Below are 18,003 nucleotides of genomic sequence, written 5' to 3'. Positions count from 1 at the left end.
CATGACCTGAAGCCTTGTTCAAAGAGAAAATAATGAAATTTGTTTTCTATTTAGTGATATTTGTATTCCTCCTTTGTAAAGTCTGTAAAATAGAATGAAAAAGTGATGTTTGCAATCAACACCAACCTCACACACCAGTTATGAGGTTTGGATAAGATAATATGCGCAGAATGCTTAACACAGGTGCTTAGTAACTAAAGACCATTTTCAATGGTGTATTTTCCCTTTGGATATGGTTGTTTCTAATCATCTTAAGGGGGATAATGAAGAAAGTTTCCCTTGGAAAAATCTCATCTCCCTCACCTTTTCTTCTACTGAGAGGTGGTAAATATACAGCCAAAAAAAGTTTCAAGAGGCAAAGATCAGACTCTTTTTGCCAAGTTTTGGAAAAGGGTTAAAATGAAAAACCATTTGTTTCCTCCAGCTGGGATTAGGTAGCAAGGGGAGAGTTGATTGAGACCTCTGTCCTCACCTCTTCCTATCTGATTCTCCTCTACTTTCCCTGAGACAAAGAAGAAAAAAAATCGTATTCTTCTTACACATGTCTAACCTTCATAGAAACTACTGCGGCTGCTGCTCTAACTTTATTCTTTGTGATGGTCAATTTTAGGTGCCAGCTTGACTGCATTAAGGGATACTCGATAGCTGGTAAAGCATTATTTCTAGATGTGTCTGTGAATGTGTTTCTGGAGGAGACTGGTGAGTCTGGGGACTGAGTGGGGAAAATCTGCCCTCATTGTGGGCGGGCACCATCCAATACACTGAGGGCTCGAATAAAACAAAAAGGCAGAAAAATGTGAATTCACTCTCTCTCTTCTAGAGCTAGGACGCCCTTCTTCTCCTCCCCTCAGAAATCAGGACTCTAGGTTCTCTGGCCTTTGGAGAATTACCTGCCTCCCATGACCTCCATAATCGTTAGATAATAAATTTGTGTTGTTTTAAGCTACTGAGTTTGTGATAATTTGTTACAGCAGCTATAGAAAGCTAATACAGCCGTGAACTTGTTAGAAATGCAAATTCTTGGTCCCCACCCAGGTCTACTGAATCAGACACTCAGGAGTGGGGCACAGCAGTCTGTTTTAACAAGCCCTCCCAGTGATTCTGATGCTTGCTAAAGTTTGCACAATACTTTCCTGCCTCTGCTTTCTCACTGTCCATTTGTTGTCCTGCTTTAATCTAATTTAAGCCCCCACCATTCATTGCACCTACTCTTGAAATCACCTAATTGCCTGTTTGAATCACCTGTTTGAATCACCTGTATTTAGCTTTTATTCCATCTGAATTTTCATCATCATTTGAGACTATTAACCATTAAACACCTTCACTTCTTTTTTGTGGCTCTTCCTTTATCCACCCCTTAAGTATGGGACTTTCTTGCGCTACGTTCTGCAACCTTTTCTCTTTTCCCTCTGACTCTCTCCCTGGGCAATTTCACCTACTTCCAAGTCATGTTTCAACCTAAACTCTGGTGACTCTTAATCTGCGTCTCTAGCACCAGCCATTTCTCTGCTCTAGTCCTGAATTCTAAATTGTGTTCTACCTATTTGTATTCCTATCTGGGCCTCAAATTTAATATATCCTCCCCAACTTTACCCCAAAAAATCTGCAGTTCCTCTTGCATTTCTTTGCATTTTATGACCTTATCTGACCTTATCAGACATTCCATTGCCCAGTGATCCATGATTCTTTTTCACCCTTATCTTTCACAAATAATTGTGCACAAATTGTGACAATTCTATTTTTAAAATATGTTTGAACTCCACCGCTTTAGAGCCTCTCCTCTGTGTCACTAGTTGCAGCCCTAGTTCAGTGTTTCTCAAAGAGCAATGTTAAACAGTGCACCAAAATCACCCATGGTGCTTGTAAAACTTCCTGGGATCTGGTTAGACTCACCTGAATTTGACTTTCAGTGGGGCGGGGTGAGGGGTCATGGTCTGATAATCAGCATTTTAAGTGCATAGCTTGGTTGGGTTTTATGCTACCAAATTTTAAGAACTACTGCCTTAGATAAGCGATCACTGTTTACCTGAACTCTTTTCCTTGGTTTTTGTATTAGTCTTTCTCTTGCTGCAAAACAGATTACCTCCAATTTAGTAGCTTAAAACAACACACATTTATTATCTCACAGTTTCCTTGGATCAAGAGCCCAGGCATAGTTTATCTGGATTCTCTACTCAGAGTCTTTCAAGGCTGCAGTTAAGGGATTGGCTGGGCTGCATTCTTATCTGGGGGCTCAACTAGGGAAGGATCTACTTCCAAGCTCATTTAGGTTGTGAGCAGAATTCATTTCTTGTGGTGTACAACTGAAGACTGACGCTTCTTACTGACTATAGCTTGGAGCATGCCTTCAGGTCCTAGAGGTCACGTGAAATTCCTTGTCACTTGCATTTAAAGCAGTGTTAAAGGAGATAATTTTGTCTTTTACCTTAAACATTTTATTGACATCAAATAATAGAGATTTGGTTTTTGACGATTCTGTAACTCTGATATTTCAACTGAATTGCACAGCAGTTAAATGATTTAAATATTAGAAATAAGCCAAATTCCAATGTTACAAAAAAGTATTTTCCTAAGATTAAATAATATGTATTATTTGCAATGTCTGTGACACTCTGTACAAAAATCTCAAAGGGTGCTTGTTAAAAGTGCATGTTCTAGAACTCCAGTCAGTCCCCAATTTCTGATTCAGTAAATCTTAATATTTAACAAGCACCCCAACTGAATCTAATTCAGATGTCCTAAGAATGATGTTTTGGTAGCCACTTGTCTATAAGATATAATAAAAAATAAACACAAGTAAGTTGAAATATTTTAGAAAGTAAAAAAGTCTTTGAACATAGTTATAAAATCATATGCAAGGGAAATGCCATCAATTATACTAGTGATGATTTATCTACTTTAAAAATTATGCAAAAATGAGTAGCTCAAATCAACAGCATAATTTTACTAATCTAAGACAGTCTATGGTGACAGATCATTACCTAATCTTTGTGAAATTAATCTGCATTATAACAACAAAATTGCATTAAATTTAATTCACTGAAAAGTTTTCAGCCAGCTTCATGTAAATTTTCCAATACAGAACTAGTCCAATCTTTTCTTTTTTCGATAGCAGTACCTTTATTTTTATAGTTTTTTATGTAGCTTTTTAAAAAAATTGATATGTCATAGTTGTACATCTTTTTGGGGTACATGTGATATGTTGGTACATGTATACAATGTGTAATGATCACGTCAGGGTAATTGGGATATCTATCACTTCAAATTTTTACAGTTTTCTACTTTATATTCAGAATGCCTGACATAGGCAACACAGTAAGTCCATCAGCCACTAAAAACCAGTGGAGGAAAAAAGTCTATAAAATCATGTTAAAAATTAATTCAGCCCTGTCTATCTTTGAGTGTCTCTTAGCTTTTGCAGAATCCAGATTATAGATTATCGGATATGAGTTCATGTTTTTAGTTTACTATCCTGCATTAAAATATCCAACAGCAGGATTTTTTTTCTACTCAGCCTACCTGGGAAGTTCCATGTGATCACATTAATGGATGCAACACTAACCTAGAAGCTAGAGACACAGAATTTTACTCCTGTATCTTTGTACCCTACTATCAACCTCTAGTGGAAGATCATGGAATAATTTAGATTCTTCTCCAGAATAAATCCAGTTAATTCAGGTATCTATGGTGACCTTCCTCACCACCTCCATCCCAAATTATGGAGATTAGCTGTAGGATTGTTCCCTAATATATCAATTGGGGGTGTAACCTTGCATTGGTTTCCTGTGTTTTGGGTAGTTCAATTCATCAGGTTTATATGGAGCAGCTAGTAAGTACAAGATACTGAGGAAGATTAAAATAAACACAAATAGCAGCCCTTAGCAGTTAGAAAGAGAGAAAAGGCATGACCACAGATAACCGTTATGCATATGGCATAATGCAGAAAGTAATAAATTCCTCTTGGCTGCTACAAAGTTTAGAATACAAGTTCAGAATTTTGGCTTTATTATTTAGTATTCATAGAAAATTAAGTCTGAAATCTAAGCACCCTAAGTCTCTGACAAAATCCAAGGAGATCTGAGACTTCCCAATAGAAATAGCCACTATGAACCCACTGAGTCCACCAAAGTCCAACTTGTTTTGCTCACATTTGACTTTCAGTTGTCCTGTTACCTGCAAAATAGAGCAGAGTTGTTTAGCAGCTCTGACCAAACATATGGGACCATTCTAAGAGAGCTGCAAAGTGTGATGGCTATTGTGCTGTGGTTTTGAATCTAAAATCTACTATATACGTCAGGATATGATGTAAAAGTAATTCCCAATTCCTCAAGTGTCATTAAATTAAAATGATCACAGCCTGCAAAAGAACTAAGACTATCAGTTTGTGATACAGTTTGGCTGTGTCCCCACCCAAATCTCATCCTGAATTCCCATATGTTGTGGGAGGGACCCAGTAGGAGGTAACTGAATCATGGGGGCAGGTCTTTCCTGTGCTGTTCTCCCGATAGTGAATAGGTCTGACAAGATCTGATGGTTTTTAAAATGGGAGTTTCCCTGCATAAGCTCTCTTTTTGCCTGCTGCCATCCATGTAAGATGTGACTTACTCCTCCTTGCCTTCTGCCATGACTGTGAGGCCTCCCCAGCCATGTGAAACTGTTAAGTCCATTAAACCTCTTTCTTTTGTAAACTGCCCAGTCTCAGGTATGTCTTTATCAGCAGTGTGAAAACGGACTAATACAATTTGCTTTCTGCAGTCTAGGCAGGCACTTTCTTTATAGGATTAATCATGTCACTCCCTGTGCATTACCACACCTTCACTATAATTAATTTAAAACGAAACAATTGATACTAAATTTTCAACAAAATTATTCCAAAATTACTTGAGTTTTTTTTTTTTTTTTTTCCAAGCGTTTGTTAAAAACATAATCGGGCTAATTCTTCAGGGTAAAATCAACAATATTGGAAGCACCAGACTGTGATTCCTTCTCCTGGGTAAAATCTAAAAATATTATGGTTATGCGCATCAGTTCCTCCCAATAATCAATCCTTGGTGATTACTGAGGAAAAGGAAGAATGACTCACTGTATGAGAATGCAGTGCCCATTTGTATACCCAGCTTTGATATGGGTGGGGATTGGGGGTGGAAGATGGTTTTTGACCCATTTCTAAATTTCAGAAACAATCACTCTTTTTTACACTGAATAACTGAAAAGTATGTCAATAAAAATAGAGAAAAAATGCATACATTTTTCATTGCATAATATTGCACTGAAAATATTGTATAATTTCCCTTACAGACTCTTTGCCTCTTTATCTGGTGACTTAACCGTAGAAAATTCACAGAGATGAGTCTTGAGAGGCATCTCTGACTAGGTGAGGACAGTAGCATACACAGAAAAGAAAGAAAATCTTGCTAGAAAGACTTTCTTGCCTTTGTTTAAAAAAACTCTACAATGAAGTGGTAAATCTTACTCCATTGTAAATTTACAGTGAAAAAAATTTAGGATATTTCTGTGGATATCTGATAACAAATTCAATACAAACAATATATGGGAAGGTATAAGACAAACAAGTAAATCTATGGAAATTTTCACCCTAGGTAGATTGATCCCTTCTCTCCTGATTATAGACAATAACTTTCTAGTCTTCTTGTGACCACATGACATCAAATCTTAGCTACTTTTTTCCTATAATGTAAAAGTGAGATGCAGAATTATCTGACATATCATACCCCCAAAATTCCTGCATTAGGAGACAAATAAAATGCCTTTAAAAGCAAATACTACTCACCACCTAAAAATTATATCTTGTTCTATTTCATTTTTAAGAAAATTAAGGAAAAGTGCCAAATAATATTTATGTAGTAAGACTTTAGGAGTTGGTTTTTCATTTTCACTTCTTATCCAATTATTTAAACTCGAACAACTTCTCTCTTAATTAAAATCAGAACATCTTTTATGTGATTTTTATAAGGCAAGGTTTTTTTTCCAATATTTCATATATTTTCATACAGAACTGTGTTTGGTTTAAAATTACATATTTTCATGTACTGTACTAAAAAAATCTCATTCTTATTTTCTTATTAGAAAAACAAAAAGGGTTTTAAAGACTCTGTTACCATTATTTTTAAAAGGAAACATTCTGTTCAGCTTAGTGCAGTCAGTTCAGCATTTTGTTGCAATAATAACTTAATGTAATTGGATTATTTGTAACAAAAAGGATAAATGCTTGAGGGGATGGATACCCCATTCTCCATGATGTGATTATTATGCATTGCATGCCTGTATCAAAATACCTCATGTACCCCATAAATCTACATACCTACTATGTAGCCACAAAATTTTAAAAAATCAGATAAAAAAGAAATAATTTGAAATAGATGCAAATACAAGGCATCTTAAAGGACGATTTAATCTTTTTAGATCTCATTTTGAAAATATGTGACCTCAGAAAAAAATGATAGCAACAGGTTTGCTTTCTTGTAACATTAAATTTCTTTTAATTGAAATTTGGGCACCTTCCCAGAATGACAGATTCTGCAGACAAACTGGTAGGCAGCTCAGTTATCAAAAAACACCCCGAATGTTGTATATATGAATTCTTTACTTCTAATCATTTTTTTCTAAAAATAAAAAAAAATAGGAATCCACTGGAATATGGATAAAACTACAGCCCAACTATGGTTTAAGCCAAGGGTCTCCAACTGTCAGATCGGGACCAGTCCATGGCCTGTCAGGAACCAGGCTCCACAGGTGAGTGGCAGGCAAGTGAGCATTTCCATGTGAGCTCCATCTCCTCTCAGATCAGGGGCAGCACTAGATTCTCATAGGAGTGCAAACCCTATTGTGAACTGCACAAGTGAAGGATCTAGGTTGCGTGCTCCTTATGAGAATCTAACTAATGCCTGATGATCTGAGGTGGAACAGTTTCATCCCGAAACCATCCCCAGCCTGGTCCATGGAAAAACTGTCTTCCATAAAACCAGTCCCTGGTGCCACAAAGGTTGGGGACTGCTGGTTTAAACTGTGATGAGAAGTCCCAAGTCATATGTACAGCTAGATGAAAACATATAAGAAGATACCAAACATATATATACACATAAGTGTAGCATGTTTATACCTATATCTATATTTAATAGGTTGTCTGATAATCATATATCTAGTTTTATAATGAGAGTGTGTGTTTGATGCTATCAAGTAAACAATCTTTAGTTCATTCTAATTTTCTAATTCAGAAAGAAAAGAAAAATCCATCAAGAAAAAGCAATTTTAGAAGGACAGGAATTGAGGCCAAATAGGTTGTACAATCTATTTCCTCTAAAACTAACCAACAGAAGGTCTGGCAGCCTGTTTTAGTTATCAGCAGCTTCCATTCATTAAATCTAATTGCTATGCGGAGGCCATTTCAATTGATGCATGTAAAAAGCAATTTCAAGTCCATGGTGGTGGCTTCCAGCCTCTCTGGGGAATGGATAGTCCATTCTGCTCCTTTTTATGTTCACCTTAGTACAGGAAGGCAGTTGAAACTACTAATGACTGCCTATCCTATGAGTGTCACTTGGCCAGAACTTGTCAATAAGTTTATCAAGAGGATTCTCTTGGAATTACATATTCCAAGATACATTTGGAATTGTGAAACACAAAAATTTTACTAGAGAGAAAAAGAAAATGAAAATAAATGAATGAACAGTTGAATGAGTGAGTGGCTGGGCTATGGTGCCTGAGCTTGGCTTTAGGACCACACTGTGTGCTTTCATCTTGGCTCTACTCTTAATCTTTGGGCAACTATGGACAAGCTATTTAATTTGTCTGAGCCTCAATGTCCACACCTGTAGAATGTGTAAAAGAGCAGCCCTGTCTGAGGATTAAATGAGTCAAAGCGTGTTAGCTAACATATTGTTCCTGCTTTACTAAATATCTTCCATTCAGGCTGACAAAATAATACAGAGTTGTGTCCTATTTCAGAAAAAATTTAGTTTTTTAATGACTCATTCATTCATTCATTCAGACATTTTGTATTTTCTGGTTCTATACTTGTGCTTATTAAAATGGCCACATCTCACCAAGTGAACCTAATATTTGAGGTTTCTGAATGTTTTAGAGAAAAATCTAGATGATAACTAAAAACAAACACTACAAAATAACAAACCCAACAAAAATGTGAGTATCCTTTGTGTAGTGATAAAGAGATAATTTTAATCATTTGAAAAACTATAATAGTATTGAATTAATATATTCATATACATATTTAAATGACATCAGATGTAGACTCAAATTTACATTTGCTAGGAATAAAAACTTGTCATATATGGTCACACTCATTCACTAAATACATAGCTACATGTATACTATGTTGAAGCATAATACTTTGTAGATTAAAGTGTTCTGATAATTATTATCATTAATCAAGTGCCTACTATGTAGCAGGCACTTTATGTTTGGCATCTATTAGTCCTCACAATAAGCCAATGGTAAAAATATTGTTGCCTGTTTACAGACCTAAAGAGGCTACTAAGGAGGAGTAAGCACAGGAAAGCTCAAGTCTGGTGCTAAAGTCCATGTTTTTCCTTGCTTGTTATGTGGCTTTGATCTTTATAATAGAAGATATTTTCTCTTTAATTAGACAGCATTATCTGGCTTCATATAATTATATACTTAACTTCCCTTTGAAGATATAAACCACACTTATTTCTAATACATAGCCCTAAAGCACACTTTATAAACACTATGGGTACATAATGTTGTATAGTGTTTCTTCTCCTACCTCTCTAAAAATGGTATCATTAGATCAGTAGCAGAGTTTTCAATCAGTGGCCTCCATGATTGTGTTTAGGACTGTTTACAAATACTGGATCTCTTGCTCTGGGCATGTGGTAAAATTCTGAGATTCTCTGTTTCCTTGAAAGCAGTGTGGCCATAAGTGGAAGTGGTGAATTTTGCTTCCATCTTTTAGAATCAGCACATGACTGTCCATGACTCTTTTTCCCTGCCTCAGGAATTGTGAAGTCATAGGTGGTGATGGTACTTCCGACACCCAGGTTTCTCAGAAACTATGATGCCAACTTGCAATGGACATGTAGAGTGGGCAAGATATAAACATGGTCATTGTAAGCCACTGAGGTTTTGGAATTGTTTGTTACCACAACATAACCTGGTTTGTACTGACTGATACAGCATCTTGGAATCTAACCAATTTGGCATGTACCTTAAGATCCCAATCTACTTAAAAAGGGTAACTTCTTGAAAAGAATATAGAAAAGAAAGCTTACCTTAGCATTTTATGACAATTTACAGGGTGATAGCCCACCAAATCAATCTTTCTTAAATTGTATTCTTCTGCCATTTTCCCCTTTGTGCAACCCAGGCATGAACTGGGTTAGGGTGGGAAGTTGTAGTTGACACAATACAGAAGCCATTCGTCTACATGAACTCAGTGTACTGAATAACATAATGTGAGATTTAGTTTTTTTTTGTAAGAAAATCCAAGGTTGAGAAAATTACCAGCTAAGGTGCATTATCTGTTCTGTTGCAGTGAATACAAGAAGTAACTCAAATGTGTGGAATGCATTTTTACTGGCCTTAATAATTAAATACTGTGGTGTATGCCTTTCCATATCCTGAATAACTAATTAAATTATTCTGAAAATGATGAAATGCAATAAAATCATCTTGCTGAGGTTAGCTTTGTGACACCTTTTATTATCAGAGAATATTTTTAAAGCCCCACAAATAATTTCAGTAGAAAATGAAATGTTTTGTTATATCTTGAAAAGGTTATGAATTGCATCTTGCTACTGACAGCAAATTTCTCCAGATTCTATGTTCGGAAGTTGAAACTTCCATTATATTTTCATTGTATTGAGACTAAATTAAAGCAGATCTTATTATAGAAAAAGAATCACATTCTATTTTAAGAACTATTCTCACAATTCCAACTTATTATAATATCAGAAGACAACAGAAAAACAGCAAAATTTATTAGAAAAACATAATTATCAAGAAAAATAGCACTTTAAATAAGCTGACTATTTCAAGCTACCTAGAGATCCTAGAGCTATGAAGCTGCTTTGGAAAGTCCTAAGAGCTTGATGAATAATGTATTCTCTAACCACTTTTAACTTTATTTATATTTCCCACTTTGTTCTATAAAAATCTCAAGGTGGTATACAGAAAGGCATACAGAGCAATGGGATTAAAAATAGAAATGAGGAAATAGGGACTCTGAAAAACAAATGTCTGGAAATAAGACAGAAATAAGATTAGTTCCTAAGTTAAAACAACAATTTACAAGATTCACAGGTGCTATATGAGAACAAACCAGTTCCTTGGGTTTCTAGTTTATGGATTATTTTCAGAGAGGCCAGGCTGAGTTACTAGAGGAAAGAGAAATCTAAAAATCCAAAATTTTTAGATATTTTTACCATAGTAGCTTAAAAAAGTTGAACATCACCCCCTCATATTCTATGCATTTATTCCTACGTTGTATGTGTATAAATATGTGCCAATATATTTATTAAAAATACATTAAAAAGATAAATAGAATAATAGATATTGAATTACTTTCTTCCCTCACCCCAGGGGACAATTTTCCCTGTACCAACCTCACCAAGATATGACAGGAAAATGCATGGATGCTTTCCTAGCCCCTCAAAGGAAGGAATATCTCCTGCTGCTGAATAATATCATCCCTCACCCTCCCCAAATGTCCCTGCCTGCCTTTTAATCTGAAAATTTCCACACATTTAGCAAAGGAAGTTGTCTTCCACAAGCGTTCTGTCTCTACACAACAGAAATCCATTCCTCAAATGTCTTTTCCTTCTCTAGGAACCAGTTGTCTTCATTTCTCAAAGATTTTACCATGAAAAATCACAAACTTGTTCCACGAACACAATATATTGGAGACAAAAACCAGACCTCTTCCACTCTTGATTTTTCCCAGAATCTTTTGATAAATCAGGATTTTTCCAGTATTTTACTCCCACCATAGCAACCTCTTAGTGCACTTCAAAACCTCATTAACCCAAATATCAAGGCCAAAGACTAAGACAATAGCGTTTTGGCCAGATTAATCTCTTATCAAATTAGAAAGAGATTTTTTTTCTTTTTACTATACTTTCTCAGATGCTTAATTTACTATAATTCTTCAATTTTCACCACACAACTCATCTGCAAGAATCTCACTGTTCAATGTTATCATTTGAATTCCACAGCCTCCCCTCCTCCTGCTTGGGGCCATCAAGGTCACTGTGGCCATTAGAAGGATCGAGGCTGAGGCAGGAGAATGGCGTAAACCCAGGAGGCGGAGCTTGCAGTGAGCTGAGATCCGGCCACTGCACTCCAGCCTGGGTGACAGAGCGAGACTCCGTCTCAAAAAAAAAAAAAAGAAGGATCTTCTGGGACTGGGATTGGCAGAAGTGTGTATCTGCCCAAGCAGGATCCCATGCTGGTGCAGCACTTCCATCTAATTTCACTATTAAAGCCTATATCAAAGCTTTTGAATGGCAAGTCGTAAACATCTCTAGCATGACATTGGTACAACAGTGCAGCAAACACTAATCAAACTAATTCAGTGCTTAACTTCATTTGCTTCCGCTAAATGGCTTATGTGATATGGCAACCTTAAAGACATCCTTCTCATAGACTCTGGAGTTTAAATTTACACGGGGCAGAGGTAATCACTCCCAAATGCAATTATCTCATTACTACCAAATCTATATGTGGAGAACTAAATTAGGACCAGAACACTTTTCACCTCTAATTTCTTACTATCTTTGTTTGCTTGTTCTTTTTAAGCAGCTATTATTGACAAAGTAAAAAGAAAAAAGTTTTCCTACTTGTCAGCGCTGCCAAACAAGATGGTTTAATAATCAAAACAAGGACAAATCATTCTTAACCTTTTTATTTCTTAGTTTTCCCAAATGCAAAGCAGGTATAAGATAAAGACCAATTCCCTACTATCCTGGGGCATTAATTACCAAGATAATGATTATCAGACTCATGGAAATGCCTATAAAAAAGTCTTTGTATAAAGACAACCCATTTTTCTCTTCCACACTTGAAAACACACTATTCTTGGGTTCACCGAACTAGAATACAAGGTATCAACTTCACCATTTATTATGATAGAGTTGGCAGTGGTTATTTTGTCTGCCTGAGAGGGCAACCAGATTTGAGTTGAAGAACTGTCTGGCCTCTATCAAGCCTTTATAGATTGATTTAGTGTGGGCTGCATATTTATAGTTTCAAAGAACTATCCAGAATATAGAAGGGGACTGACTTCCTCTGGGAATCTGTGTTCGATTGAATTAAAATATCAAAAAGTCTTCTTTTATGTTAATCTGAAATATCAAATAAATATTATGAGACTAGCATTGCTTTCGAGATGTGTATTTATCTGCTTATACTATGTCAGGATTTAATTCTTAGAAAAAACATTAATTTTTAATGAAAATAAAAGGATATTATTGTTGAAAAGATATGAAATAAAATTATTTTAAAGAATGATATACAAATTTATACTTTTAAGCTATATTTTAAACAAAGGGCATTTCAACAATAAAATAAACCTAACAATAATATATGCTAGAGATAAGAGATTTAAGAAAAAATAATGACTTCTGATTATACAGTATCTGAGGCAACACAACCACTTAGAAAAGTTTCACAAATGGTTCAAATAAGCAATTGACTATTTCCAGTTTTAACTACCTGTCTTGTTCATAGACTTATTACCCAAACCTAGGGTAAATAAATGTGTTAAATGGTAGATGGATGATGCACAGATAACCAACAATTGTCTTTCTGAAATGCAGACTACAGGCAGAGGATACCAGTCTCTGTCCCTTTTCTCAACACTTCTTTGCCCTCCTAGCAGGGAGCAGGAGTTGCTGATCTCACTGGATTGGTTCCAGGATACTGACAAGGCCAGGCTCATCACTAAATGTAGTAGGAGCTTACACATGTGAGCATGGCTCTCTCTCCCGTCTACTTCTTCCTTGCAGTTGGGTTAAAACTCATTCTGGGCCTTTCCTGGGGGCAGTTCTGGAGTCAGCTTTGCCTTTCTCCTTTTCTCCCAGCTTTTCTGCTTGTAGACCTCATGGGGCTCTCATCTGGTTAACCCAGTGATGGCAGATCCTGAGGTTAGGGGTTGAGTTTAGGAGAAAAGAGACTCCTCCATTAGGTTTGAGTTATGAGCTTTAGCCTAGTTCTTTGATTTATGCTGTGATTGCTAAATTAACTTGGAAAAATCAAAATAATTTGCCACTTTAAAAATAAGCCCCTTCCTAAAATGAAAAATTCTATTTGTGAGTATAATGAGAGGCCAAGAAAGAGGCTTTTCTTCCAAATGCTCATGACACTACCAGAGCCAAGTTCCTTAAATCAAAACCTGACTAAATAAAATAATTTGCCAAGAATCAAAAACAATATCTGTATTGTAAATATTTAATCACTGACTCATTGATAAACCAAATACAACTACATTAAGATGCTTATTAATGTTTAATTATTGTTTAAACATAACATCCTCAAGAATGTGTGTATCTATTCAAAATTTAAAGTGGAATCTAACAACAAATAAATTCCCAAACACTGATGAAGTAACAGCTACTAATATTTAAACTAGATATTAATAGCCAAATATTCTTTCAATACTCCAATACATTCATCAACTGACCGAAAAGAATGAGAAGATGGGCACGGTGGCTCACGCCTGTAATCCCAGCACTTTGGGAGGTTGAGGCAGGCGATCAAGAGGTCAGGAGATCAAGACCATCCTGGCCAACATGGTGAAACCCCGTCTCTACTAAAAACACAAAAATTAGCTGGGTGTGGTGGTGCGTGCCTGTAATCCTAGCTACTCGGGAGGCTGAGGCCGGAGAATCACCTGAACCAGGGAGTTGGAGGTTGCAGTGAGCTGATATTGCACCACTGCCTCCAGCCTGGAAACAGAGTGAGACTCTGTCTTGAAAAAAGAAAAAGAAAGAAAAGAAAAGAATGGGAGAGAGACTCACACAATCAACCCAGCAGTAGGCTTCTCTCTAACAGTTAGGAAAACAGAGCCTTCAGCATGTTAAATCTGCAACCCATCAGTTCTAACTAAGGAGGGTGAGTTCGTGTCAGAAAGGGAAGAAAGTGATAGGTAATGTAATGTGAAATACCATAGACACGTGAGGAAATAACTCTCGCAATCCCACATCACCTTTTTTGCCAAAATGGCATATAGAGAATACAAGACCCTGAAAATGATCTCCTTTCTCCAATCCCAGTTCGTAATTTTGCCAAGAGCAGGGAATTATATTCTAAGATGGAAAATATCCTTTATATTTTATCCCAAAGTAAATATTTCAAACATACAATCAATAAACAGTCTTTAAGGATTCTGAAACTGCAGTATGATATATGACTAAAACAGTATCTTTTTTATTTCCATTCGCACAATGGACAGACATTTATGGCAGAGAATTTTATTACTATGCCTTCTCACCCCAGCCAAATAAATTCTGTTCCCAGGGCTTCCTCTCTCTGAATGCCTTATTGTCTACAAAGTGCTTCTTCTGCCCAAAAAGCCTTGCTCATTGCTAACCAATTGCAAAAAGTTATAATGACCACAAGAAAGAAATCAAGACTCCAACAGATAAATGAATTAATGTAAATCAGAATCCAAAAAATACGTTGTAATTATCATGAAAGAACAAATATTCAACAAACACATCTTCAGCCTTACCAATTATCAAAGAAATGCACTTTAAAACAACAATAAAGTACCATTCGGCATATGTTAAATTAGAAAAAATAATGGAAATTTTCAGTCTTATCAAAGTGGCATAACAGAAATATACTGCTAATAACAACGTAAAAAGTAGATTTTACCCTTGCAGCATAATATGGCAATATGCATCCAGAAGCATAAAAGTGTTCTTGCTCTTTGACCCAGTAATTATAAAATTCACCCTAAAAATCTCTCAGGCATAAAAATAATGTGCACATTAAAATGTTTATTACATAATAAACATTTACAGTACAAAAAATAAAAACACTAAAAAGGGAAATGTTTAAGTAAATGTTAGTGCTTCAAATAGGATATAATGCAACCATTTAAAATTACAAATATGAACACTATCAAAACAATATGGGAAATGTTCACCATAGACCATTAAGTGAAAAATAAATATTAAGTTATGTGAAATAAACATGTGGAGAGAGACAAAGACTATACGAAAAAATACTTTTATATGTAATCAAATGTATCAGGATAATAGGATTAGGGAGGGTTTATTCAATGACCTTCTGTATTAACATTGTTATAATACTATTTTTACAATTTAAGATTATTGGAGATAAGATTTTTTCCTCCATGGACATTTGAGTTATGGTCTTCAGGCCAGGTGTCTGTCTTATTCATCTCTGTGATATTCTAAGTGCTGGCCTAGCTCTCTATACAATTATTATCACATACCCTCATTTTTAGACAATAATCCAGATTTCTAGTCATCTTAAATCTTACTATGCCTAAGAAGCAGCAAAGTAACACATCCTCTCTTTGGAGTGCCAGAGAGCAGTGGAATTTCATAAACTGGATTTCTAATTCCTAAAAAATCTGAAATTATCAACATTTCATTTAATTTGGAGCCCTTAAACAAAATCTTTTTCTTTAGGTAAATTTCCTTACCAGATTTTTTTTTTTTTTTTTCAAAATGAGGCTCCTCACAATATTGATGCAAATCCTTTACACTGCCTGATCAACCTGGAACACCACATCAAAGTTAATGATAACTATTTTTTTTTTTTTTGAGACGGAGTCTGGCTCTGTTGCCCAGGCTGGAGTGCAGTGGCCGGATCTCAGCTCACTGCAAGCTCCGCCTCCCGGGTTCACGCCATTCTCCTGCCTCAGCCTCCCGAGTAGCTGGGAGTACAGGCGCCCGCCACCTCGCCCGGCTAATTTTTTTTTGTATTTTAGTAGAGACGGGGTTTCACCGTGTTAGCCAGGACGGTCTCGATCTCCTGACCTCGTGATCCGCCCGTCTCAGCCTAATGATAACTATTTTTATGCACCACCACTGATATAGACAAGGGGCTTTGAGAACAGGACAAACATTCTTTGAACATAACAGTTTATGGAAAGAACAATCTCATGTAAATGTTTAGCTCCTGAGAACTCTATTGCAATTACATAATAGGGAAAGAAACTCTACATTTTCCAGAAAAAAATACTCATTAATATTTTGTGTTAACCTAGAATTAACTATTCTCTCATAAAATTCTAATTTTTGTCCCATGATGAAAATAACATAATTAGGTCCTCAGGTTTTTTTTCCACAACTAAACAACTTTTCTCTTAATTTAGGAAAAAATGCGTAGCAATAATATATAGAAATTGGTATACTTAATTGATGACACGTTTTTTCCTTAAACTTTATTTTTGCTTTTCTCACTGGTCAGACATGAAAGTGATTTGAAAAGAAGGTGATGATATCTGATAATGCTAACTAGTAATTCAGTTAAAATTCTGTGCTGGTTTCCACTTGAATATATTACATTTTTAAGACTCTTTTAAATTCACCTTTTCAAGGATATTCCTATCCATAAGTTGCTTTGTCTTTGTGCAATAGGAACTAGGTACTGCACTTATTTACGTATCAGAAAATGAGGCAAAGTGTCAAGGAAAGTACACATTCAGGGTCAAAGATTGCTTCACTTTCTCAGTCACCTATTAGCATTTAGGGAATTCTTGCTTTTTAAATTCTTTTAGTGGTTTGAGACTGTATGTGAACGACACCTGGGGAAGAAAAAGTTTCTTTTTACGTAGTGAGTTGTTTATAGATGATGTTTACTACCAAATGGTTTTAGGTAAGGAGCAGTTGGGAAGGCGTGGCTACAGGTTGTTATTTTTGACCATCATATCTGGAGTAGAAAGGGCATTCTCTACTAGACTAACAGCCTAAGGAGAAGTGTGAGATGAGAAGACCCAGCATTTACCACCTCTAACCGTGAACCATGGCACATTGGTTGGAGACAAGCCCTGGAGTGATGGGGTCTTGATAAGACATGGAAGGTAGTTTGGAACATGACTCATGCAAAGCAGTGACATTAGGGCTTGGACCTATATGGGAAGGAACTGAGGTCATGCAGTTCCTGACCAGCACTCTGGTTCTTCCGGCACTGTATTAAGCAAACAGAATAATTTTCACCCATAAATCCTTCCCCAGCAAGACAAGCCATTAAAATCCAAAGTCAGCTTGCAAGCTGAGCTCCAGCATCCCTCCTGCAAGAAAACTTACTTGATTATTCTGGCTAATACTGAGATCCTCCTTTTCATCTTTCTTGCACTTTGTAATTTCAACCATAACTCTGAGTTCCTAATAATATTTTCCTTGTATTATCCTCCATTTTTTTTCACACATGTTCTGGTTCCTCACCAATATTGTGAATTTCTAGGGAGTAAGTATTATTTATTTTACATGTTTTCATAACCCCACCCTCACCCAAAGACTTGCACAGTGATGAATATATGGTAAGTGAATGGGAAACTTGTAATTATGATTAATTTATTTTTCTTCTGACTATAATATTTAGAAAATTCTTTTATTTATCTTTTTGAAAAAGTAGCAAGCAAGCATCACACTCACTGCAACATGTAATTAGAAAATTACTCAATTATTCAGTGAGGTACCAAGCAATAGTCAAGTGCAAATCTGTCAAGAGAGCTGCCTCCACAATGGGTACTTGGTAAGAATCAATGCATACTGAACAAAGGAACAAAAGGAAATATACTTTGAGCTTCTTTTTTAGAAAATTAAATACCATGTTTCTAAGAGATAATTAAATAGGTACAACACTTAAAGACAATGCTTGATAAATGGTAAAAGTCGACAATGCAGATAACTAGGAAACTGACTTGGAAGTAAATTTTAAATCTAAAATGCAGAAATTCTTTTTTTTTTTCCATTTCCTATACCTGTCAGTTAGCAGGAGAGAATGCACAAATTCTTAACATATGTCCTT

General features: G+C 35.9%; 1 protein-coding gene across 3 annotated transcripts in view; it reads right to left on the bottom strand.

Annotated features, from left to right (window-relative positions):
• The window catches only part of SLC35F1 (solute carrier family 35 member F1), a 398,950-nt gene that overhangs the window by 247,788 nt on the left and 133,159 nt on the right, over window positions 1–18,003 (bottom strand). The gene's annotated exons all lie outside the window — the stretch shown is intronic.

Source organism: Macaca fascicularis, chromosome 4 (assembly GCF_037993035.2).
Source record: "Macaca fascicularis isolate 582-1 chromosome 4, T2T-MFA8v1.1".
Classification (NCBI taxonomy): domain Eukaryota; kingdom Metazoa; phylum Chordata; class Mammalia; order Primates; family Cercopithecidae; genus Macaca; species Macaca fascicularis.
Note: the sequence above shows the minus strand (reverse complement) of the source record. Positions and strands in the feature narration are given on the sequence as shown.